This window comes from Tachypleus tridentatus, unplaced genomic scaffold, assembly GCF_004210375.1.
Source record: "Tachypleus tridentatus isolate NWPU-2018 unplaced genomic scaffold, ASM421037v1 Hic_cluster_2, whole genome shotgun sequence".
In the NCBI taxonomy this organism is placed as follows: domain Eukaryota; kingdom Metazoa; phylum Arthropoda; class Merostomata; order Xiphosura; family Limulidae; genus Tachypleus; species Tachypleus tridentatus.
In genome coordinates this window covers 41,667,154-41,693,126 of record NW_027467782.1, presented here as the reverse complement: position 1 = coordinate 41,693,126, position 25,973 = coordinate 41,667,154, and the positions used below count along the sequence as shown (strand labels likewise).

Below are 25,973 nucleotides of genomic sequence, written 5' to 3'. Positions count from 1 at the left end.
AATTTCAACTTTTGTCAAGTATTACTAAAACAACAAAAATTCATATATTACTTGTAGTAATGAAGAAAATCAGAAAATATGCAACTGATGGTATCACATGCAAATATGTTGTTATCACATTACTTTTTTTTACATGATATACCAATGAACCTATATAACAAAGATACTTAAACCAGTTTGTCGATGAACAAAACAAACCCTTTGGAATCTTGTGGTCCAAGGTTGTCTTCTTCAAGAAGCTTTTCATCTTCAAGGTCTAATGATGCTGAAAAAAATAATAAAGTTATGGTTATCACTACTGAAAATAAAAATCATGGCTTTTCACCAGTATTTTCTAGACACGTTATACGAATTCAAAATTGAGATATTAATAAGGTGAAAAAAGAGCTTCTTGTACCATTTCACACATTTACAAAGGCAACCATTTTATCCAATTTGCATGTCACTTTTTTCAACTAGCCTCATTTTGATAGTATAATCTAAAACCACACCAGGTTTAGTTATTGGTTGTTTAGTTTTGTAATCATCCTTTCCACTGTATTTCATTTCACCTTCATGTATTGTAGTAAGCAAAGTAACACGACATTTGTCTTTCCATTGAATTGCTAAAATATTTCCTTTCTTCTTAATATCTCCCTTTTTCAGAGGCATGTCTTACTTTCAAAGAGAATGTTGCATAATTCCAGACTTGTGTAATAATTATCAATATATATGACATTTCCATAATTTAATCAATCATTTGCATTTGGTTTTTTGTTATTTCAAAGTGCAAATATCTAAGAATCTTCATGAATCAATCTCAAGTAATGTATTTTGGAAAAACCGGAGTTCCTACAAGAGGTCATTCTTCCAATAATCAACCGACACGTGCTTTTTTAAATGAGAAATAAGCATCGACAAAGCAAAAAAAAAGTGTAAATTTCCTCAATACTTTGTATCTTTCCATTTCTTACTTCATGAAGTAGAGGGAGTGTTACTTTAACTTTCTTCAGAATTCAAGGATCTCTAAAACTCATAATATGTGTTTCTCACAAAATATGACTCATTATACTTTGATCAAATATAGCAGTAAAAAAAATTCATATTCTTTAGATTCATCCATGAGACTAAATTTATCTGCAAGTCCAGCATTTATACCATCAAAAGAATGAATAAATGGATCAAATCATGACAATTTACCCATTGGGAACCAATGGATTTTGATTCACTATTTAAATTGTATTTAAAACTTTAAATTATTATATTTGATGTTGATGAAAATTTTTTCTTCTTCATTTGAATAGTTACACTATGAAACACAAATTTTGTTCCTGGATAGTATGTATTATTTCTTAATTGCTTATGTTGTAAAAGTATAAAATTCGAGTTTGATTATGTTGAGATCACTTTGACTTAGAACATAGTGGTGAGCACTAGTGCCATGCAAGGTAGGTGCACTTATCAGACAAAGAATATGTTGGAAAGGAATCCAGCTTTCATCTTTATGTGACCTTGCAGGCCATGAGAACAGTTAATTTCTTGATTTCTTCATAAATGACACCGACACATCGGAATGTTCATTGGATCTATCTTTTATGTTTCCCATATACCATTCATGATCGTATAAGCATGCCACATATTTCCCTGGCTGATAATTGTCATTGCTATCATTAGACTCTATTTGAGCTGCTGCAGCATCACTTTCACTGCTACTACCAACAGTTACAACTGTGTACACATCATCATCTGATAACCTGCTCATATAGAATGTGTTGGTAGAATAAAGCTATGATGTGACCTAATACCTGCCACAGTTTTGTGTTTTTCATAGTGCTCAAGTAGATCAAACTTTACACAATTCTGCAGGACTGATTCCTGATTGTCAAGAAAGAACTGAATGCCCTGAATGTGGTTCTTTGCCCAATGGTGCATATCAGAGACACTTAAAATTTGATAATTTATTATTTTACACAACATTGAACTTTTTTAAGATAATGTTCAGAGATGTAAGAATATATGGTAAAGGCTGATTACAATATTTCAATGGTATTCATAAATTATTTCAAAATTGTATGGATATATCTGCACCCAGTAACACACCTGAACTGAAGTTTGTTTTTTTTCAAGTAAACAACGTATGGTCACAGGATACTTTAAAAAATTATAACTCAAAAGTAGGTTGAACACCATCCTGATTGTTTTTGTAGATCATATTCAGGGATGTAAGAATATATGGTAAAAATCTGAAAAGGCTGAATAACTGGTGACATGGTCAAACTGTGGCCAGAAGTAGGGCTATTTTTAGTTAAATCGTAAAAGTTGCATGCAACTACATTCTTTTACAGGAGATCTAACATACTTTTAACTACAACAATTGCTGATTTATCAACTGATATGTCATAGGAAATTTGTAAACAAAATTCAGCTTTGTATCATATTATGTCTTAAGAGCTATGACTTCTTAAATAAACCAATGTTTTTTATGATTTTTGGTTTTCAGGTGAGTTTACAGCCTCACGATGCAAATCCTCAGAGAGATAAACTTGGTTTGAGACCATTTTTGAATTCTGTGAGATTAATTCAGTCAGTGTAGCACATTTCAGCCTTCTAGCACCATTACTGTTGCAGCTTTAGGTTGCCAAGTTTGCCCGAAAACGAATTCGCCACAAATAAAAAAAAAATAATTAAATTTTACAGTGCTGTAAATCAGAAACTATTAGAGATACTGATCTAATCTTTGGCAATATTTCATTATATAGGTAAATGAGCACATGTGAAATTTTTCGAGGAATTCTGTGGGGGTCACCTCCAGCCCCCTGGATGATTTGACATGGAATGACCCTACAGTTATCTGATCCTCATCTGAATAACAAAAAGTAAAAGAAAGCTGTTGGAAATGCTGAACAAAATCTTCCAAAGACACAACAAGTTGAGAAAATAAGTTAAAAAGCAAGAGGCCATACGTCCAGGCTCTAAGGTAGAAAATGTAGAACAAAGCCAGCCACTTCCTGCACAATAACAGCAATGCTGCATATAATAAAATAACTTAAACAGGAAACTAGTTTTGCATTATATTATTTACAAGCCCAATACAAAATCGACTGCATTAACTTCATTTACCCCCATCCTTCTATTAACAAACATTAAAAATGTTAAAATTACTTCAGTAAAGACAAAGTTAATACTTATTTGAGATTTAATATGAAATATTAAGGCATATCATAACACAAACAAGAAACTAATTTTCTAGTATATGATTTGCAACAGCAATATAAGAAGAACTGACAGCTATGATCAGAAAACTTTGAAATTAAAAAAAAATTCACTTTATAAAAATATTCAGCCTAGATCTTATTTATATACATACATATATTTTTGTTCTTTTAACTGTGAAAGAGATCTTAAGACAGACTTTACAGTGAGTTTTAGCACTCAATTGTTAATTTTATGGGGCTATAAGTATATGTTAGATATTTTAATGAATGTCTTTCATAATAATTTTGAAATATTAATACCTGATTCAAAACATCAACAACTAATAAAACTGCTGTAATAGCAGCTAATATAACACAATTTAACAACCATGTATACACATAAAACAAAAGAAAAAAACCTTAACCTTTCTGGGTAACAAACTTTTAATACTTAAAATAAATATTAACCAAGGTATCATTCAGTTTACTACTTGTCATTAAATTATAACAGTTTCATGGAATTTTGTCTTTCACTTGTAATGCTGGTCAAGGATAAATACTAAAGGAACAAAGCTAAACATTTTTATCCTAAAATATACATCATACATATGACATGTTTAGTTGTGTTTTATTCAACCATAGCAAACATGGATTTGTGTAAAATTTAAGAAGAATAAGTTTTATCAGAATGATTAGATTTTTATTTCAAAATATAGCTTAGGGTTTATATTTAATTATAAGGTCTATGTTAGTAGACCTTATAACAATATTGGTAGTTTAGCATTAAAACACAGTTGTCAGGGCTAATAAAACCAAGGCTAGCACACTCTCTATTACTGTAGAAAACAAGGTTCTTTTGAGTGTCAAACATTTTGTGTTTTATACTAAAATAAATATAACTGCAATAATTTAAATGCAAAAACAAGAAATTTTGAAAATATTTAATATTTCCTTAAATGTTGTTGTTTCTTTATGCTAAGCTACAGAAATAAGCACAACAAATACTCAGAATAGTTTTTTACAAATAACATTATAACTAAGTGTAAGCTTGTTATGAGTGTTATAAATAAACTGATTTGAACTCTGTTATAGAAAAGTATAATATATTGATGTCAAATTAAGTAAATGAGGCCTTTTGACTTTCAAGAACGAAATTAATGCCACATCATAATTAGATAACTATCATAAGTGTATTTGTATATATCATCTTGCATATTTAAATTTGTAGTAATTTTGGTTAAATATGTTTTATTTTGGGGTCATTTGCATCAATGGTCATCAGATTTATTGAGTGACAACAGGCAATCTCTGAAATTTTGACAAAAGACTGCTATAAGCTTGCATTTGATGTCAGATGGTAGATCTATTATAGTTTTATATTTATCATATCATGATACATAAGCCACAGTAAGATAAATACATTGCAACACACAAAATCTGTACTACACCTCTAATTAAATAAGGTAAAACAAATATTTTTCAAACAACATACACAACCATTTTAACAAAAGCACATTTGTGATAAATAATAAGTCATTTACTTGAATTTAACACAATTCAACCATTCCATCCAAAGATAAAAGACTTTTAAAATGTTAAATTTACAACACTAAAGATGATACTAACAATTCCTTTTACAGGTTTTCTCTACACTTTCTGCAAGTTGACCTTCTCATAATGTCAGCATATGTGCAAAGACACATTGATTCCACTCCACTCCTACGTCACTGACATGTATTTTCATCAGCTAAAACAAATTTTTATTTTTGTGAAGGTTTGCTCAACTATTTTCTACACTGCCAAAAAACCCAAAATATTTCCACAATACTAAACTAAAGAGCATCAAATGCCTTCACATTTGAGGTACTGGAATTTCATTTTAACGTTAGCATTTTCGAATTTGTTTACACAAACTGAAATTATATTGGTGACACATAATTTTCTCATTCAAAGGAATATTTTTACTGTAAGTGTTCTGATAAGGTATGCTTAAGCAGCTTAAATTATCCTTGTTCTTTCTTTACATTCAGAAGGGGACATAAATCAGGTATGTCTTTATACAAATGTTTTCACTTCTCACTAGGTTCAAGACTTTCACCTAAGCACATATTTATACATGACATTGCTGCATACTAATAAGTACTTGAAAATCCTCCACTATATAGTGTGACTCATTAATAGCACAGTTCACTCCCTCTGTATTCAACCATCATTATAAGAGCAAGAAATGATGCACTAAAAGAAGCATGGGAGGTGTGAAAGGAAGTATCTATAAGAAATACATTTCAGTCCATGAAAATGTTGAAATGTTAAATTCTATTCACATACAACTATAATCCAGTGTTGAAACAGTGAAAGGATCACAAAAGCAAAATTTACTTATATAAATAAATCCCCTTCAGGAAGCACTCAAAATGAACCAATAGCATGAGGCATTGTATACAATGGAATAGTACACAGACATACTTGTGGAAGACCACACATTGTTGGTATCAAGATACACTCTCTGTTTATAAAGAGTTGCTAGAAAGAGTGGAAATAAGCACAGTCCAGAATCTGAACTGGCTCACAGAAGTGCTACATGTATAGTGTGGCTAGGAATGTCACACTGTACATGGTTGATAAACTCCACTAAAAAACACAGCATTGGGAATGTGTTATACAGGCCACAGTAAAAGGGTCCTCATGGTCTTTACTTGAAAATCAATGAGGCAGAATGAAAATCCATCAAAGTGCAAATTAATGTTACACTTTACACTAGATATACCCATTGCCTATTGGGATATACCCTGTGCAATCTACATGCAACTATCATATTTTGGAACAAAACCTTTTATTTTATGACTTATAGGTACAATAGGTACTTATTGGAGATTAAAATTTAAAATATATTTTACAATATTTATATCTGTATTATGTATCACTTTATAAAATGTTACATCACATTTATATACATTATAATATACCTAATAAGAGAGTGTACTAATTCTCAGTTGATAACACTTAACCATACCTGCTTTATATCCTTTCTGTCGCATTTACTTTAGAATATTCAGAAGTAAATAAAGATTAAGAATTGTTTAAGCTGCTTAAGCATACCATATCAGAAGACTTACAGTCTCAATATTCTTTTGAAGTAATTAAAAAAGGTTTGGATGTGTACATATATATAGATCTTCATTTTAGACAGAACTATTTCCAAAATAACATCACTCTTGCAGGAAAGGATGGATATTGCCACACTGTCTTTAACTGACTCTGATCTCCAGGCCCTGTGAAGGAAAAGATGTTTCTCTCTTTAGATTCTGGAAAAATGCAGCTTCAGTGAAAGCATCATCCACACATTGTTTCTTTACAGACAAAGGAAAACCATGAAGAAGAATGAAAACTAGTAACATAGTCAGTGTAATCCATTAAGACAACACAGTAGCAAAAAAGTTCAATAAAAATGAAATGATGTTCACAAAATAATTTGTTGTGAACAAAGATGAGAACAGTTATGTCTGATCAATTCCTAGTAAACTCAAACTTTTGAAAGTTTCTACCAATTTTCAACTTAAAATTAAAATTTAAAAAAATTACTTAAAATTCCTAATGAATTTGTTTTCTGTAAATTTATGGACATCATTTACAAACATCTCCTTTGAAAAACTAATTTTTCCAAATTTATTTCCAATACCAGTGCTTCAAAATCATATACTTTTTCTCTTATACTCCTAGCATTACAACAGTAACAATCAAGTCTATCCTTTTCTACTACTTCTGTACTAACTTACCACGCTAAATTTTTTATTTCCTCTTATTCTTTTTGTGTTAAGTTTTCTCTGGCCCTCACCACTGTTTAGTTTTAGTTTAAAACCTCCCTTATAGCTGTGTTAATAGTCTTAGAAAACAAGCCAGCTGCTACAGTATTTAAATGTAAACCACCCATTCCTAAAGCTCCCTTCTTCCGATGAACTTGATCGATACAAGTCCAGTCGGTCTGCTCATCCTTACAGTTTACTTACTAAAACCTAAACCTAACATTTAACCCTAGTAACCTACTTATAACTTCATTTACACAGTTAATTCTTGGTTATATTCTCCACCTGTTCTCCCACACAGCATAATCTAATTATTTTGTCCTCATTTACCAACAGATTATTCTAACCATATATCTTGTTGATAAATCACCTACAACTTCCATATCCTTCTCTGATCCTTTTGTTTTCATTTTCTCCAACAGTTCATATGCAGAATCCAAATTCTGAAATTTGTTTGTCAACATAATAGGTTCATAACAAGTAAATTCATTATTTTTACTCTAATACTAATAGCACTCTTTCTATCATCCTGAAAGTCACTGTCATATGATATATCCCTTTCATATTAATAAATTATTCACCCTCTGACTACTGCTTCCATTTCCCATAATCTACAATTCTTTTCATTGCCTCTAACTTCTCCAAAATTCTACATAAAACTCGTATACCTGCGCCACTAATTTTCTTTAGTACGTAGCGACCTGGTATATCTTGGTGCTTAAGGTACTTGGCTCGTACTCTTGAGCGGCTAAAATGGGATTTACCGACTTTATAACGTCCTTTTGAATGAAAGAATACACACTAGTAAGGATGAAAGAGCGAGCATGTTATGTAACGGGTGGATTCGAACTCCCAATTCTTTGTTAATATTTATCCAATTTTTCTTTTAATGTCTTGTGGGAAAACACTCATTAAAAAAATGAATAACATATATGTATTGTTTCCTGCATATTTTCTACGACTGTGATTGGACATCCACTAAGTAGAATTCAACAATAACTTGCAAGTAATGACGTCAATACTGATTATACAAAAGAGTATCTTAGCAACGTTAAACATAGAGAAAAGAATTTCGGAAGGTAGTGAAGAACAAGAAACCTAAAAATATTGATATTTCGTCTTATAAAAGAGAAGTAAGATATTATAATGGAATTAACATTAAAAAATTATTATATTTGCTGTCAAAACCCAACCCAAATGTATGAAAAATTTATTTTATCTCTTAAAATGTGAAAAACCTGTACTATTATATCCAGAAACGAAATAATACAGCAGTTCCTTTACACAACTTGTTTCCAACCGAAAACCCTCAGTCACTGCTTCTGTTAATTACGATTGAGAGGCTAAAGCGATACAATTGTATCTGTAGGAAATAAAATCATAATATAAAACTAATACAAATGTCCTTTTAATTTGGGTTGTACGAGTTCTTGATAGGGGCCATTTCCAATGTAATACTGTATACTAGAAAGAAAATTTATGGAAATGAAACCAGCAAGAAATCGTTGTACTGATTCATGATGAGGAAAAACCCACTTGAGAAAAATGTATTCTAAAGTGGGCTGGTATTGGTATTAACTGTTTGTTTGTTTGGGAATTTCGCACAAAGCTACTCGAGGGCTATCTGTGCTAGCCGTCCCTAATTTAGCAGTGTAAGACTAGAGGGAAGGCAGCTAGCCATCACCACCCACCGCCAACTCTTGGGCTACTCTTTTACCAACGAATAGTGGGATTGACCGTCACATTATACACCCCACGGCTGGGAGGGCGAGCATGTTTAGCGCGACGCGGGCGCGAACCCGCGACCCTCGGATTACGAGTCGCACGCCTTACGCGCTCGGCCATGATTGGTATTAACACTAACTGAAATGAAGTACAGTTTGAGTTCCTCTTCCCCCCAAAGTATGTTATGGGTTACTGAATTATGTGAACATGAATAAAAGTGTTGTATCTCTTCGCTTCAAGACAAACAAACACAGCTATTTTATAACAGAAGTTCGAAGTTACTTCTGTTTACATGTTTTTCATAATTTTTTAGACATGGTTTCTAGTCTTTTGTGTTAATTTGGGTGAAAATATTCAAATTAATCAATAATGTTGACCGTGAGTATAAAGCATATATAAGTTTGTTTTTGTTTTTGAATTTCGCGCAAAGCTACTCGAGGGCTATCTGCGCTAGCCGTCCCTAATTTAGCAGTGTTATACTACAGGGAAGGCAGCTAGTTATCACCACCTGCAACCAACTCTTGGGCTACTCTTTTACCAACGAATAGTGGGATTAACCGCCACCTTATAACGCCCTCATGGCTGGGAGAGCGAGCATGTTTGGTGCAACCGAGATTCGAACCCGCGACCCTCGAATTACGAGTCGAACGCCTTAACACACTTGGCGTGCGGGCCAAGTTACTCTATTGGAATGTTTTTCATAATTCTTAGACATAGTTTCTAGTCTTTTGTATTAATTTGGGTGAAAATATTCAAATTGATCAAAGATGTTGACCGTAGATATAAAGCAGACATGAGACTGATAAATGTTATTCAGTGGCGGTGTGATTTAAACATTCCAACTCAATACATTTAACTAACTGATCATTTAGATTTGTAAACATTACTTGTGATTTAAAAGTAAATTTATACTTAAACAGAAAAAAAGGGAGAATTTTACCTATCGTCATAGAAACTTCCTGTGCAAACACAAATAAAATACCTTAAATATTTCCATGAAGATGGTTATGTTGATACTTTTTACAATTTTATTTAATTTTTTATTTAGTTTATTTGGCACCACAAGATAACATCAACTGCCCTTGTGGATACATGTTAAGAGAAATCATGCCTGTAAGTTGTGAATATGGATATATTTTGTTTGTATTCAGTTCATCTTTTCATATAAAAATTTGACAGACATAATCTGTTTGGTAGAAATATGTCTTTATAATAATTTAATGAGAAAACTCTAGATAAACTAAAAATACATTTGATATCTTCCCAACTTTAAAGCTCTGACTGAAACGAAGTGTTTTTGCTGGTTTATTTTTAGTATATTTCACACGAGACGGAAATTAAAACACGACTACGAATATGAATTTCTTTACACAAAGCAACTTGGAATAGATCTAAAGAATATGTTTTATTATAATATGCGAAGTAAGCAGTATATGTAATGGTATTCTTGTGAATTTCAGTAAGAACGAAAATATTACAACAAGAAAACACCTATACTAATTACATCATGACATAAAGACCACAAGTTACGCAAAATTTCTTCGGGTCTTACAAATTACTATACGTGGTAGAAATGCTAGGTGTTGTTTAATGTCTAGTGTTGGTGTTCACTAATTGATGGCCCCATGTTCGAGCACAATGAATCGGTGAATACGTTTCATACTTTTAACTGAAGGTTGTTTTAACTACCTTAATCAGTGTTGTTATTCAGTTAAAATAGTTACGTAAGAGTGGTAACTACTGCTAATAGTTATCTGCATCTATTTGACAGTTGTAAATAAAGAACGGCTCTGTCTGAAACTTAGGAAGGACTTGAACTGGATTTTATACCTTCTGTCATATAATGTGCCATTTCTTCAGCTTTTGTTTATGAGACATTATTTCGGATGTTTTAACAGCTCTCTGTTAAGAAAAGTTATTATTATTATTACCACCATCGTCAGTATCTGTTGTTGTGAGGGCACTACTTCGAACACTTCCATGCCTGTTTTCTCTTCACTTATTACAGAAGTTAAGGCTCTATGTGCTATTAAATAGTTTTATCACCATTATTTTTCATCATCCTCCTTTTGCTCTTGTATTCAGCGTTTCGTTGCATCGTGTTTCAGAACAAATGTACGTATTTTATGCCATAAACGAAACATTAATATAAACGTTAATAAGTGCATTGTGGGAAATACAACATGTCAAACTCTTGTTTACTATTTTACCAATGTATAGAGGGTCGAACGCCCTCATTACCTGGCCGTTTCTACATTACAAGTTTTGTTGGACCAAGTTGTTAACGCATTTTCTTTCCGATTATCACAAAATAAAATCAGATGTAAATTTGTATTGAACGTGAATTATATTAATAAATTTCATTTTCGCTAAAAATAATATTAACATTTTAATAACTGTGGTTCTGTTTTTCATACTTACCGAAGGAACCTTAAACGTTAAAAATGTGTTTTCCTCACAACAAAACCACATCGGGTTATCTGTTGAGTCCACCGGGAAGATTTGAGAACGCACGTTATCGTCTTGTAAGTCTGAATGCTTCCCGCTGTACCAGCGGCAGACTGTAGATATGGTACATCATTATTGATTTATAAGAAAAACAGATTAATATTTACATTAAATGTTGCAATGAAAAACTATTAATAACTCTTTGAATAATATTTCACTAACGATTTTGTTTTGTTTGTTTGTTTTGGAATTTCGCACAAAGCTACTCGAGGGCTATTTGTGCTAGCCGTCCCTAATTTAGCAGTGTAAGACTAGAGGGAAGGCAGCTAGTCATCACCACCCACCGCCAACTCTTGGGCTACTCTTTTACCAACGAATAGTGGGATTGACCGTCACATTATACACCCCCATGGCTTCACTAACGAATAGTAGGATTGGATTCATCGTCCCATTATACACCCCCACGGCTTCACTAACGAATAGTAGGATTGGATTCATCGTCCCATTATAACGCCCCCACGCCTTAAAGGTCAAGAATATTTAGTGTAACGCAGATTCGAACCTGCTATCTTCAGATTACAAGGCGGGTGCCTTAACCACCTAGTTAAACCGCGCCATTTTACCACGACTCTGCGATAAGAACAAAACATATAAATACCGTTTTCTGAAGTAAACAAACAATCTGAAGTAAATACATATGCTGGCCAAATGTACACACATCATACAGTCCATATATAAACTATTTATTAAAAAATAACTACTTAGTATATTTTCCTTTTAAAATTAATATGTTATTCTAATTGTACTTTTGTTGTTATAATAAAAATACAATTTGTTTGTGATATAATTTTAAACTTTAACTTACTTTTTCATATCTATAAGTCTCAGTAACTTTTCACAGTTCCTGGTGGCTGTACTCAACCAGTTTCTTCTGCTCCCTCACTACTAGCTATTTAAAAAGGAGACAAACGTTAATTAAATGATTGATATTTTGAAATTAAGAACAAATTTACACAACTGGTTATCTTTGCTTTGCTCACAACGGATATCGAAGATTCTCAGTGTAACTATTTCTTGAAAGGCGAAACTTATGAAACCGGTAAAACAAGGAAATTAAAATTATATATTCCAGTATTTTGGTATTCATATCCACAAGAAAATCATTTCGATATTTTGGATATTACTCCCAGAGGCAAGCGGTAAATATACGGGCTTACAAAGTTAGAAATCTGGTTTCGATACCTGTCATAGACAGAACGCAGAGAGCTATTTATATAGCTTTATCTTAACTTTATGGAGAGACAGAAATTTGGTTAAATATATATATTTGTTTCACTAGGATAAGAAAAAAAGAATACCTAGGATCAAGCCTAAAAGCTTGAATAATACTCAGGAAAGCTCCAAAGAAAAAGGTAAAATATCTCTATTTTTTGATTGTCTAACATTAAAAGTACCAGCAAAGTCTTTCAAAATTTGTGAAACGTTTTTCTAAAATATTTATTTTATCATATAGTAGACCCAAGAACAAAACCGCCTCTACCTCCCACTTATCAAATTTACACCAATTGCAGAACTGCAATACAAGCATCGAAAGTATGAAATTAAAAAAAAACCAACCTAAGTTCAGTTACTTCTCTTCGCCAGAACAACCACAAAAAAATTTCTCAAGCAATTTCAATTCAAAATCGGAGAAAAGAAATCTGCAAAGAAAATATTTCATATCAATATATTTATTTCAACACATGAATTTCCACTTTCTAAAACTGAACTTCTCGTTCCTTTTCAAGCACTAAACAAAGTCAGATGTCTTAGTAAAAAACTAAACAGTTGGTTTATCTTTACGAAAGCAAACTGAATCTGAGTTTCGTTTCAAACTTTCAAATAATCAACCTACATGCCGCAATAGTGGCAATAATTATATATTTTGTACAAATTGTGTGCAACTTCCAGTATCATATCCATCAGGATGTAACAATTCAAATAGTAGTCTCAAGCAATTTATCGGAGAACAATTGTTACATTAACATTTACCTTTTGACTGCTACGTCTAAAATATTTAAAGATCCGGTGTAATAGTTTTAGAAGCAAAGCAGCATTATCATCGGTTAACAATAATTTTCAAAACTTAATTATTGAAGTAGAAGAAAAAAAGTCACATTTAATTTAATTGAAAACTCAATATAAACACGGCATATTCATCTGATAAAAGCGACTAATCATGTACAAGTAGTAAATAAACATCTTCAACTCTTTTCTTGTCAGAGCAAATAAAGACCTCATGAGCCTAATATTTAAAGCCATAGTTATAGAGAACCACGAGAAAAATTCTGGACATTAGAAAACTAACACATATCTTATATTCTGTATACCTAACCATGTTTTTACCAAACGAAAGTTAGTTAAAAAGGATCAAAATGTAGAAAGGAAACCATATTTATTACAAGCCAAACACATTGAAGACAAAGGAAAATCTTGTTCATCATCTCGTCGCGATCTAACAGCTAGGTTTCTTTCGTAAGCTTGGAAACAAATCAACATATTTTGGACTGTGTTTTAAATGATAATGAGCTATTGTCACCTCATGATAGAATATAAAATAATCTGACAACTGGAATAGACTACACACAGACAAAATAGTACAAAAAAAAGAATCTCACATCACAGCCAATCAGTTCTTCAAACTTAGTGGAATCGCTAATTTACAACCAACACCACAATTGGGTAAGGAAGGATTAAAAAAGTGAAATCATTTATTGACCCCACATTGACCTTTATAGTTTCCATTCAATAACTTTTTCTGTTTTGTTTATCTCTACTAAATATCAAAAACTTTCAGCAGATATCAGGGGCCATTTTGGAAAAAATATTGAATTTTTAACAAAATGTTTTCAATAATTATTTAATACTATTAATCATTATTAATACTAGCATGATCTGGTATTCAAAAAACTGGACAGAGGTAGATGATGGGGATGGACCAGTTTGTTTTGGATATTGATAAGAATAGGATGGTAGCTAACATGGAATGATGTCAGGGCCAATAGACAGCTGAGTGAATCAGTATAGATAGTACAATTCGCATGTTGCACAATTCATTTAAATAAATATTGATCTTCTCTCATACAAGTCACTTTTGTGTAAATATACTATGACAAATTAATTATTTGTAAGTATTGCTTCTATTCCAGTGACTTTGCCCTGCAGAAAAAATCACTAAAGAAGAGGATTCAGGACGGCCTTAAAAGGGTGTTTAGTCGTAAGCATCAATACAAGCCATACAAGCAGGAAAGAATAAGAAGAATAACAGATCCTCTCGACCAGACAGAGTCCTGGTGTCACGACTCGTAAGTTCTAGGTTTTTGTGAATTAACTAGGATACCGTATTTTCATGCTACATATACTCAACGTAATGTATAGCTTTACAAAAAAAGTCTGACTGAACTTATCGCTTCTTACGGCCCTCTCAGAAACATACATTTCTTACTACCACAGTTTAGCAGTTTAGCCGAAGGATAAGCACTAAAGCTTTTGTGATAAATGGCTTTGTGGACAACGTTGTGTGCCTTTTGCCTATTTTTTCTCATACGAGTGAAAGCTATACTGACTATTTGACTATTTAACTCTAACTTGAACATCCAATTGACATTTAGTAGGCGTTTTTTTTTGTTTTTGTATGAGACTCTCTTACATTTCAACACGAATATTCTCTGGTTCTTAATTTTCCAACTCTCCTGGAAAGTCTCTCAGTAGCTTGATACCGATATTTTCAATTGATGGATATTCTATGCTCACAAGGGCTAAATGGCAAGTTAGAATCACTTAACATTCCTAATTCTAAACAACTGACCAACTACTCATTACCATAAGAAACTTTAGCCATCTGTTAGACCCGAATAATGGGACTGACTGTCATTACTATAACCAGAGCACAACCGAAATTACGGGCTGTATTTAGCTGCATTGTGGCTCGAATATTAGACACTGAGAAACGCAACCCTGCATACTGAATATCAGCTACTGCTGGCTCGTCCAAGTAGAATATAATAATTATAAATTAATGTTATCTTTTAATCTCTGAAAGGATCTGTTTGAAGGAAGAGTGATGTGAAAAATGCAACAGATTTTAACATGTCCTTTGGGTAATCGACAATTTCTAATTTGAAATACGTTTTATATTAAACTTTAACTTGTATTGACTTTGTATATCATACAGCTTCGTCAGACTTCTTTGAACAACCATATCGTAGTTTCTTTTTTGTATATTTCTTACTATCATCCGCGTGGCATGACAGTAATTGGATGTCTCACCTTTTTAATCTATGCATGTATAAAAGGGAAACAACAATCTGTGCTTTAACAACATTTTTTCTCTCCAAAACACACTCTAGTAGCAATGATAATGAAGAAAGCAAAATGGATAGCTCACCCATTGTGGAAATGGATAGCTCACCCATTGTGGATTACACGACTGGTCGTGTTATTCAATTTCTAGAGAATGGAAAACGTGTTGTAGAGATAGTAAAGTCCAAGAATAAACCTTACGGATTTTGTCTTGCTAAAAAGATATTAAAGAACAGTAATAGTAAGCAGTCTCTTGTTTGTATCAGAATAGCGTTTCTTTTATTATTATTATTAGAGTAAAAGATGACCTGGAGAGATCACCCATTTTAATCATTTACACCACTTTATGGTAGTGTGTTGTCTGTCTATAACTTAGTTACTAGACACTAAAATGTTGTCACTTAAGAAACGCTTAACACTGCAATTTGTACTGCCGTGACGTTAGTGAATCGTGCGTATGCCACGAATCACGAAAATAATAATACAATCTGTAGGATACAACACAGCATGAAGTATGAACTTGAACAGCAAGAAATAAAAATATTTGTTACTATTCATTTTGACAGGGATTCGAACTCGCAACCCTCGGATTACGATTTGAATGTATTAACCACCGGGCCAAATCGGGCTCAAAACTACTGAAGTGAAATTTTAAAACGTTAAGATAAAACTGTTTCAGTTACGATGCAAAACCTGCTAAACTAAATAATTAAATTCAAAATACAATAACAACAACTTCTACACTAGGTAAATCCTGACTTTAATAACTACATCATATCGACCTTTAATACGACATCATCATCATCAGTTCAAAACTGTTGTTATTGTAATTTTAAATTAACCGTCACGTTATTTTCTGCCGGATTATACCATGGTAATTTTGTTTCCCCTGTAATTAATTAATTTAAAATAATAAATTGAACACATAATCCTATTATCTTTCTTTAGATTTGCACTCGGCCCGGCATGGCCAAGCGTGTTAAGGCGTGCGACTCGGAATCTGACACTTTAAATTAGGAACGTCGAGCATAGATAGCCCTCGTGAAGCTTTGTGCGAATTTCAAATACAAGCAAACTTTATTGGCTTTACACTTTGCGCTTAATATGGTTTAAAAATAAAGTTTGTAAAACAGTTAGGGTGAGCATAGTGCAGATAGACCTTTGTTAAGATTAAACGCGCACACACACAGATTCACTCAATTGTCGTAACAGATTGATTATTGTATGGCTTAGCATATTCTTCACTCAATGCCATCTATGGAATAACTGCACATAGCAGTTCCAGGTTTTAAACTTATTAATAATATAGAAGTTAATTACTCAATAAGACCATTGTCCTTTTCAGCCTACTCCAGAGCAAACTCCTGCCCATTTAACAGTTTCAATAGGTAAAACAATTGTTCGATATGACCCAATATGTTGTCTTTCCTCCTGAAGAACAAGAACAAGTCCATAATTTGAGGGCTAAGTAATGTAATAAATATACGAATTGAGCACAGTCAATAAGGACCAATTTGCTCAGAGCACTTTGTATTACCAACAGTTTTATAACAGAGTCTAGAAAAAATTGCGTTATCATGCCTACACAGTTGTGAGTCGCTATTCCATGTGTCTTTCATTGATTTGTGTTTACTTTAAGGAATGTTTTTGTTGTGGAAAGAAAAGAGGAAGGTTTTAAATTATTAACGCGATCTAAATATTCAAACATTTTCTTTCCTTTTACGGACAATATGTTTTCAAGTTATTTTGTATTCGTGTCTTACCTCACTAACATTGTTGAACAAAGCAAGTTAGCAATTCATAGACGAATTTTAGTAAAGAAGATTGACGCACTAAATAGCAAAAATTACTACAAAGTGTACATATATGTATATATTTATTGTTTTAATAGTTTCAGGAGTTTTCGTTACTCGTATAAAAATTACGAAACATTGATTTCGCTCACTGGGATCCTTGATCCCGGTGACGAAATTTTAGAAATAGATGGCATTAGTGTTAGCCAAAAACACATCATAGATATCAAAATATGATAATAAATACCAAAAAAATACACTTCACAATCCTGTCTCTTTTGAATTTGGAAAGAGAAATGAATACATGCAAAGAAGATGAAATGGGTTTCTCATTGTAAATAATAATTTGTGTATTTATATATGTTATGTTTCTTGTTTAAAATTGTAAAATAATAAATTAAGAAAAGTTTAAATTGTATTGTTTATTGTATTAAATATATTTAAAAATTTTGTATTGGATTTTATTGTTCAAATGATGAAACAACACCAACAGAATTCAAGACAGACTTGCTACAAAGGAATCACTCCAGAAAGAGATATAATTTTATGAACAAAGCTTCACTGAATATAATCAATATATAATTAATACAATCAGTTTAAATCACTAATTTATCAGTTAATTAACTTTTCTTACCATTCAATTAAATCATCCTGAAAAAAGGATGATACTGTAGAATAATTGAAAAGAACTCTTAGATATTAAATTAACTCAATAATAATTTTCGATAACATGATTACAATAAAATAATCTGGGAATATTTCTTTTCAACAATTTATTAATTTTCTCACAACGTAGATTGTGCAGTATGACCTACACACATTGACACTCTATTCACATAGTATTTTCGAAAAACATTAGTCACTCTCGGTTGTGTCATCTTCTAAACCAAATTAGAATAATTTAAAAATAATTAAAGCCAGTCGTTATCATTCATACACCTTTCAAGCTTTTTATCTGAACTCTCATGTACTGCTTTTTCAACGTCTGAAGATAACCCATTCCAAAGGCCAACCAAACTCTTAAATAATTAAAACTGCCTAAGCTGAAGATGATTCCTACCAGTCCATAAGTTATACCTGTGTCCCCTAGTTCTACTATTTTCGTTGACAAATATGGAAAAAAAACAAACGATTATGCATGAGTATCTCCATGTATGACAAAACAATATTTTCTTTTTTTAGTGCTTTAAAAAAGTCCGTACTCTTAATTTTTAAATCTGCAATCAATCTTTTCTCACATATCCTTTCTCATATTTTCATTTCTTGTTTCAACAACTTTTTAATCTTATGAATCTCGTTTCATACCAGTCAATTCAAATTTCTTAAATTTATGATGATTTTAATAAATCTTGTATCTTAAACTGTTTGTGAGTCAACCTGTTTATTGTTTCCTTGTAGCTACCCTTTTCATTCTATAAGGAATATGTTTATCTTGAATATTGAAGAATTTACCTTTAAAGAGTTTATACATGTGATCAGTGTCGCTATAGAACTCAGTTGACCAATTCAGAACAATTATTCTTGTTGCATCCTTTCAATTTTTATTTTAAATTATGACCCAAATATCGTTGTTATTTATCTCTATTTGCAACAGAATATTTCACCTGATAGAGCACTTATCATACGCATCCATACGTTCTCCAATTTCCATAATCATTTCTGTATTTGAAGTTAAGAATAAATTTAACATAGCATTGTTTCAATAGGTTCCTTGACTAATTGCTTATGAAGCTCAACAGTTTCCAAAAGCATTTCTTCCTCATGGTTTGACTTTAATATTTCCCAATATATATGTTCCATCATGGTTTCATTGAGAGCTGAAATCTTAATCTGATTGTAAAGATTCTCACTTATTTCATCAGTACTATTGTGGTTTTTAAGAAATTCCCACTAAAAGGCCTTTCCTTTTATATCCAATAATAACAACCAAAATGAATTTTATCTTCATACTAATATCCTTAATTTGACCATATATTACTATTAGGCATATCTTTTAAAAAATGCACTTTATTGATGAATGAGTCATATGCAACAGACATGTCGAAATTGAAGTGGTTTAAATATTATTGTTATACATTATTCTAATTTTTGAAAGTTTTCATGGGAGTAGATATAGTATTATAAATATAATATGTTTAACATTTATTTCTGACGATAAGTACATTAATATAATCTCTCATTGCCAGCTTGATGCATAAGTTAATTCACCCATGATTTGTGACAGACGTTTATAATCAACAAGAAGTTGAATAAACTATCATTACATGTAAAGCCATAACTTGAGATTAATACAATTTTAACTTCTTAATAATTTTACTGTAAATGTTTACTGAAGGTTATCTTTTATACCACGTAATGCTTTCTGTTAAAATTTTACAATGAACGATTCATTTGAATTTCTTTGTTGGATTTAATATTTGGGAAACATAACAGGAGTTCATCTACAAGATGGTGATGGTGATTCCACAATTATGGCTATTGGCGGGAGGAAAGGTATTCATGTTCTATTTAAACTATGTTAATGACAACACTCGGAGATAATCCAGGTAACAACTTTCCAAACTCATACACGCAATACAACAAGTCCTCATTCATCAATGTTCTGTTGTCTAATTATTTAGGTTTATGGACACCCACAAAATAAAGAAAGGAAGAAAAAATTTCTTCGTCGAACTACTAACTAACCAGTACTTGCTATTCCTGTCATTATGTACCCATGGTTTTCTTATTGGGCAGAACTGTTGTACAGTGTTTTTCTTACGAATTTAGAAAAATGAAAGTCGTATCTTCATCGCCACACACTATATAAACGTAATACAGCTATAACAATAAATAAATAACAACGAACACACGTATAATTCATTTTGAATTCGTAGGTTGCTGAGTATACAGTCTACATGAACTTTTTGTACGGAGTACCTATTGGACAGATATCTATCTACTGACAGTTCCATTGATAAATAAATAAAATTCGTGGCAGGTACTTCGATTTAAAACTTTGCATCTCAAGAAGAAATGCAAAGCAGTCGAGGAACTCAGAAGAGACCTTTTCTTCGCCTTGCTTGAAATAAAATTTAACTGGGCTAGTGATTGATAGTTAATAGCGAAGCCGAAAAGATTTAAAGTTTACGAGTTTGTAATACAATCTGGTGGCAAAGGTCCAATGGTGGCATTTTGAAGATTAGTTGCTCGATGTTGGGGGCGTTCGGCAATAAAATGAAAATACTGTAGGGTACATCCGTGGTTAAGTATAAAATCAGCTACCTGTTTGTGTTCGGTCACAACTTTAACAAAGTTAGTTGGCAATGCTGTGTTCTTGGAATGAATTCTGTGAGCCGCATGGAGTAACGTGAAAGTTGTGGTTTCCAGAGAATGTCGAATTCCAGCAGGAGTTAAGACAAATTAACGTTCTTAATAAATATCGAATACAGGCAACGTGAACTTTAGGTAGGAGAGCATTGAACGTTGGTATCTGCTTTCTATGGTTTACATACATATGCATGGTCGTGGAGTGTTGAAAGCTGCAGTAACATGCCTCCTCGGTGAAGAATTTTGGTTTTTCTGGTGTCAACTGAGACGCTAGGATTGAACTGATTGATGAAGACAACATGGCAGCGATGACTTCTCACGTCTAAACACTTCAGCTACTTGTCGAGGAATGAAACGAGGTTATTGATGTCAATTCGTCTCTGCATTTATACGCTCCTAACGGTAAACTAACAGGTTATGTGATTAGTCTTATTCTTGACAGGTACAAAACTACAGAAATGGATTACACAGGAATACCTCTTACAGGGCGGTTAATGCGTGGGAAACACTACCGCATTGATTGAATCAGCATTGAACGGGGAATAGTTTCAATAGGAAAAATAACGATACGTGGATATCATAAGGGATTTCTTCATAGTAGAAATAATTAAGCCTGATTAGTTAGAAAAACAGAAATAGTTATGAGGTAAAATAAAAGCGATATTAATTTGTAAACTTTTAAACTTTTTGTAATTTTGAAAAATTAAAAGAATGAATATTTTATTTTGAAAAAAAAAGTTTAAAAATTTGCTGATTAAAATAAATTTATCTCTTCTTGGTTGCACCATTTTCTTCATGGAATTCTTGGTAACATCGAATGACATTTTATAACCGCACTCTAGGTCTGAATCATAATCCATAATTAAGTATGTAGCAGTTTCCATTGCCCGAAACATTGTTTCAAGTTTCCGTAAGAGAAATTATTCATCCTGCTCTTCACTAGCACCATCGTTACACTCTGGACTTTCTTCTTCTTCCTGATATGCCCGATCTTGGTCTAAATTAAAGAGCGTATCATTGTCGCGAGCTTGAGAAAGTGCGTAAATGCACTCTCGAACATTAGTCACGACCAAAGACTCGAAATAGTGTGTCCAATTTTGATGACGTCTTCGGAAACATCCCTAATTTCGGACTCAAAGCCGCAGGAATGACTTGCGCCATCAAGCAAAACGTGCTTCCACGTCGCTCTCGTGTTACTCTTGCTAACTTGGAACCACGCTTCGTTGATGTTTTCGACAGCACTTCTGATGTTGTAATTTTTCCACAATTCAGTCATAGATAGTGCAGCTTCTCTAGTTGTAGCCTTTATTGCTTGAGAAAATGTTCGCTTAAAATAATAAGCTTTAAACGTCGCAATGACATTTTGATCCGTTGGTTGCAGTAGACATGTTCTATTGAATGGAAAAAAGTGAATTTTGAGATTTTCGTAAAAGTCACAATGTCCTGTTAGATGGCTTGGTGCATTACATAATAAAAACAAAGCTTTAAAGTCCAAGTTGTTTGTTTTCTTTGCAGTAATGTTCAGCTGTTGGACAAAATTAGCTTTTTTACCAGTCATCAAACAAAGTTTTCGTAATTCATACTTTTTTATTTGATCGCCAAACAAGTGGAAGGGTCTTCTTTGCATAGCCGCTAAGTGCCCGGGGAACGTCTGCACGATACACAAGCATGAGTTTTTATTTAAACTATCCAGATACATTTCCGATTAACAAGTGTTTCGAACAATCTTTTGACATTTTGTAAATTGACTGAGGTTTTTTAATTTTCTAACAGAAAAGTTCTAGAAAACAATTTTCCAACATAAACCAGTTTCATCAACATGAAAAACTGCTTATTTTTACACCGAACTTTTTCAATAATTTTTATAAATTAAATGGGAAATATTTCATCTACGCCTTCATTTGATCTTTTGCCTGCAATTCGAATATTATGAACCACAGAGCGTTTTTTTAAAACGAAATAACAACCACGGCTTGAAGAAAATGTTTTATAAATTGCCTCTTATCCGTTGTTTTCTTTAAGGGCGTTGGAGACTTAAAGCTTTCGTTTGAATTTCTATTTGACCTGAAGATAATCTAGGAAGGTCGAAACGTTGTTCTTTCATTTTCAATATAAGTGTTAATACCCATACCAGACGTTCTGAGATACATTTTTATTTCAATTGGGTCTCTCGTCATCAATAAATGTTTGAAATATAATTAGGATGTTTTAGATATTATGTAAATTATATTTGAGATGTTAAGGATGAAGAGTAGTTCCCTTAATCCTGACATGAAATCCCTTTACATTCAGACTAGTAACCAAACAGAATCTATTTTCGCAAACACATTTCTAATATCTTATTAAACAATCTGCAATCTTTACTAAAAGTATATCAAATTATGTGAAAATACATATGCTATACAAAGACTACAGCACAAACTCTTAATGCGTGGAAATGTGTAGGCGAACTCGTGTATGTTATACCAATCACATAGTGAAAGGGTTAACTAAGTTCGTGACCCACATTGACCTTTATAGTTTCCATTCAATAACTTTTTCTGTTTTGTTTATCTCTACTAAATATCAAAAACTTTCAGCAGATATCAGGGGCCATTTTGGAAAAAATATTGAATTTTTAACAAAATGTTTTCAATAATTATTTAATACTATTAATCATTATTAATACTTGCATGATCTGGTATTCAAAAACTGGACAGAGGTAGATGATGGGGATGGACCAGTTTGTTTTGGATATTGATAAGAATAGGATGGTAGCTAACATGGCCAATAGACAGCTGAGTGAATCAGTATAGATAGTACAATTCGCATGTTGCATAGTTTCAATATGATTCAGGGCAAGAGAAATGGCTCATTGAGGATGGGAAACACAACCTTAAGTAGGGTGCTGTGGTAAAGTGCGAAGTTTGGAAGCATGCATAAGAGACAGTTGCAAACGGAAAATATACAGAGGAAGTTCATAGGACTCCACATAGAAACTTTGGACTGAGAGGCCCCATTGTAAAGCCTAAGCTTCTGATGGTGAATAGAATACAGCATTTTTAGTGTTTAGGTTCTGGCTGAACCATGAGCCATATATCCATAGTCAAGTTTGGATCGGATAAGGGCATGACAAATTTTTAAGCATGGAGTATCGATCTGCTCTCCAAGAGATGGAAGAGAGGACATGGAGGATGTTCAGTGCTCTTGTACATATGACACAAAGTTGTTTGATATGGGAAACAATGTTTAATTTACAGTCAAATATAAGACCTAAGAACTTTGCCTCAGAGACGACAGGAAGTACAGCATCACCAATACGAAGTTCTGGATCGGATGAATACCCCATTGGCAGCAGAAATGCACACAATTAGTTTTAGAGAGAGAAAGTTGAAAACCATTTGCTGTGGCCCACTTAAATATATGATTGATTGCAATTTGTAGCTGCCGCTCAATAAACCTTATGTTTGATAACTGACATGAGCTGTGAAAGTCATCAATGAAAAGACCATTTGCATCTGAAGGTGTAATTGTTCACTGATAGCATTAATCTTTGTAATGAAAAGTGTGACGCTCAGAACATAGCCCTGAGGGACTTCAAGTTCCGTGGGAAAAACGGGAAAGTGTTAAGTTCACATCAACTACGAATTGGCGGTTCATTAAAAATGCTTAATAAAAGTGGCAAACTGCCACGCAATCCATTCAGTGAAGTTATTGCAAGATGCCATATCTCCATGTTATGTCATAAGCTTTCTCTAAATCAAAAAATAGAAACAAGATGTCCCTTTAAAAGGCATTTCTGACTGATGTTTCAAGGCGAATTAAGTGGTCGGTTATGGGCGTTGTCTTCAAAACCCACAACGAGTAAGTGAGAGAAGGTTGTTTGATTCAAGGAACCAAACAAGACAAGCATTAATCATCTTCTCTAAGGTCTTACAGCCTCCAAGGGGTATTCAATGATAAGGAGTGCTACTCCCCATGTCCGTGTCCAACACTTGGCCTGTCATTTCGGTATAAGGAGTATTGTCAAATTTTGACTGCATAAGTAGGTTTTAAAAATGTTTTCTGTAAAGAAAGACATTTGGGATGATAAAGTCAATCAAATTCTTGATGTCATTCACATTTAATTGAAAATCTCGACAGTTCCATTCGATTAATTTGGACATTTTTATTTATTTTGGAGGAGAATATGGCACGGAGATCTTATGTTTGCGACTGCACTTATTTCTTTACAGAATGTGGGTCGGTCAATCTCTATTGGTCCCGCTCTGGATCAAGTAGGCAGGCGGAGTCTGTAGACATACGTTCCAGTGATTGAAGACGTAAACGAATGGGTTGTTTACTTTTGGGTTGTCAAGAGAGGAAGACCCGTGCAAACACCAGGGCTTGAAGAAGGTAAAGTTGGGCAATGACTGGAAGATGTGGTAGGGACAAAGATAAAGAAGATACTGATTTTTTAATTTTGTTGACTTTGGAGGGTACTAGATTACGATGCACTATTGAGGATTCTGTAGAAGAAACGGAAAGATCTGTCGGGACTCCTACTGTACTGACGAAATGGGTTACAGCAGCATAAGAGCGAGATGGAATTGAGAAGAGTAATTTCCGAGCCTCTGGATAAGGCTGTCTTGAGATGTTATATTTCTTTCTCTTCCATCCATTTAGGGCAAGAAGTAAAATAGAAAGGATGTGTAACATTGTAGTTAACACAATGCAGTTCTAGTTGGCATTCAAAAGCATCACGGTCTTCACCAACACAACGGGCACATGTCAAGGAACCATGGCAAGATATTTTGGAGTGGCCAAATAATTGACAATGAAAACATCTAACAGGGTTAGGAATATAAGACCAGACCTTACAATTCAGATATCCTGCAATGATTATGATAGGAGGACGTGATGTTGTAAATGTTAATATAAGAACATTTGATAGCTTCATAATCCAGCCTCTACGAGTGAAAATTAGATACACGGCTGTAACACATTGTCTGGTGAAACCTGAGAGGGTCTCTTACTCTGGAATGGTCTTTAAATCCCTCTCAACTATAATTCTAATGGAAGAATTCAAAGTAGAATAATGAGTAACCTCAATGGGTATATCCCCAATGGCCTTCGACTTCAAGAGGAGTTTGGAATGTTGTGAAGTTGTTTCCATTAAAATGTCCCAGACCGTAATCATTTTACCCATTTAGGTGAGCCAGCAAGTCCTTCTTAACCCTTCTGAATAAAAAATAGAAACATCTGCCCTAAAAGTTTATCAGTTAAAGAATGTATAATCAAAAACCGCGGGACAGATTCAAGTTGTGAGTTTGACCGTACAGAGTCATCAATGCGCGGTTGTTTGCCAGTAGTCGGATTTTTCTATATGCTGTCACGCTTGTTTATTTTTGTATTTGAGGGGT

At 33.0% G+C, this 25,973-nt stretch overlaps 1 protein-coding gene and 2 long non-coding RNA genes across 3 annotated transcripts in view; 1 reads left to right on the top strand and 2 right to left on the bottom strand.

Annotated features, from left to right (window-relative positions):
• LOC143242598 (RNA polymerase II-associated factor 1 homolog) overlaps window positions 1–6,400 on the bottom strand; it is a 31,633-nt gene extending 25,233 nt beyond the window's left edge. Inside the window, exons 1-2 of the mRNA XM_076486067.1 lie at window positions 4,800–6,400; window positions 174–265 (exon numbers count right to left, since the gene is read on the bottom strand). The gene's annotated coding sequence lies outside the window, so the exon portion shown is untranslated. The remainder of the gene's footprint in view (window positions 1–173; window positions 266–4,799) is intronic.
• Window positions 3,600–25,973, bottom strand: part of LOC143242597 (uncharacterized) — a 31,647-nt gene continuing 9,273 nt past the window's right edge. The window contains exons 4-7 of the long non-coding RNA XR_013022984.1: window positions 12,767–12,849; window positions 12,015–12,098; window positions 6,337–6,445; window positions 3,600–4,920 (exon numbers count right to left, since the gene is read on the bottom strand). This is a non-coding gene — a long non-coding RNA (uncharacterized LOC143242597). The remainder of the gene's footprint in view (window positions 4,921–6,336; window positions 6,446–12,014; window positions 12,099–12,766; window positions 12,850–25,973) is intronic.
• Window positions 12,188–17,734, top strand: LOC143242600 (uncharacterized). Its single transcript, XR_013022985.1, has 3 exons — window positions 12,188–12,561; window positions 14,338–14,493; window positions 15,538–17,734. It is a non-coding gene; the product is annotated as an uncharacterized LOC143242600 (long non-coding RNA).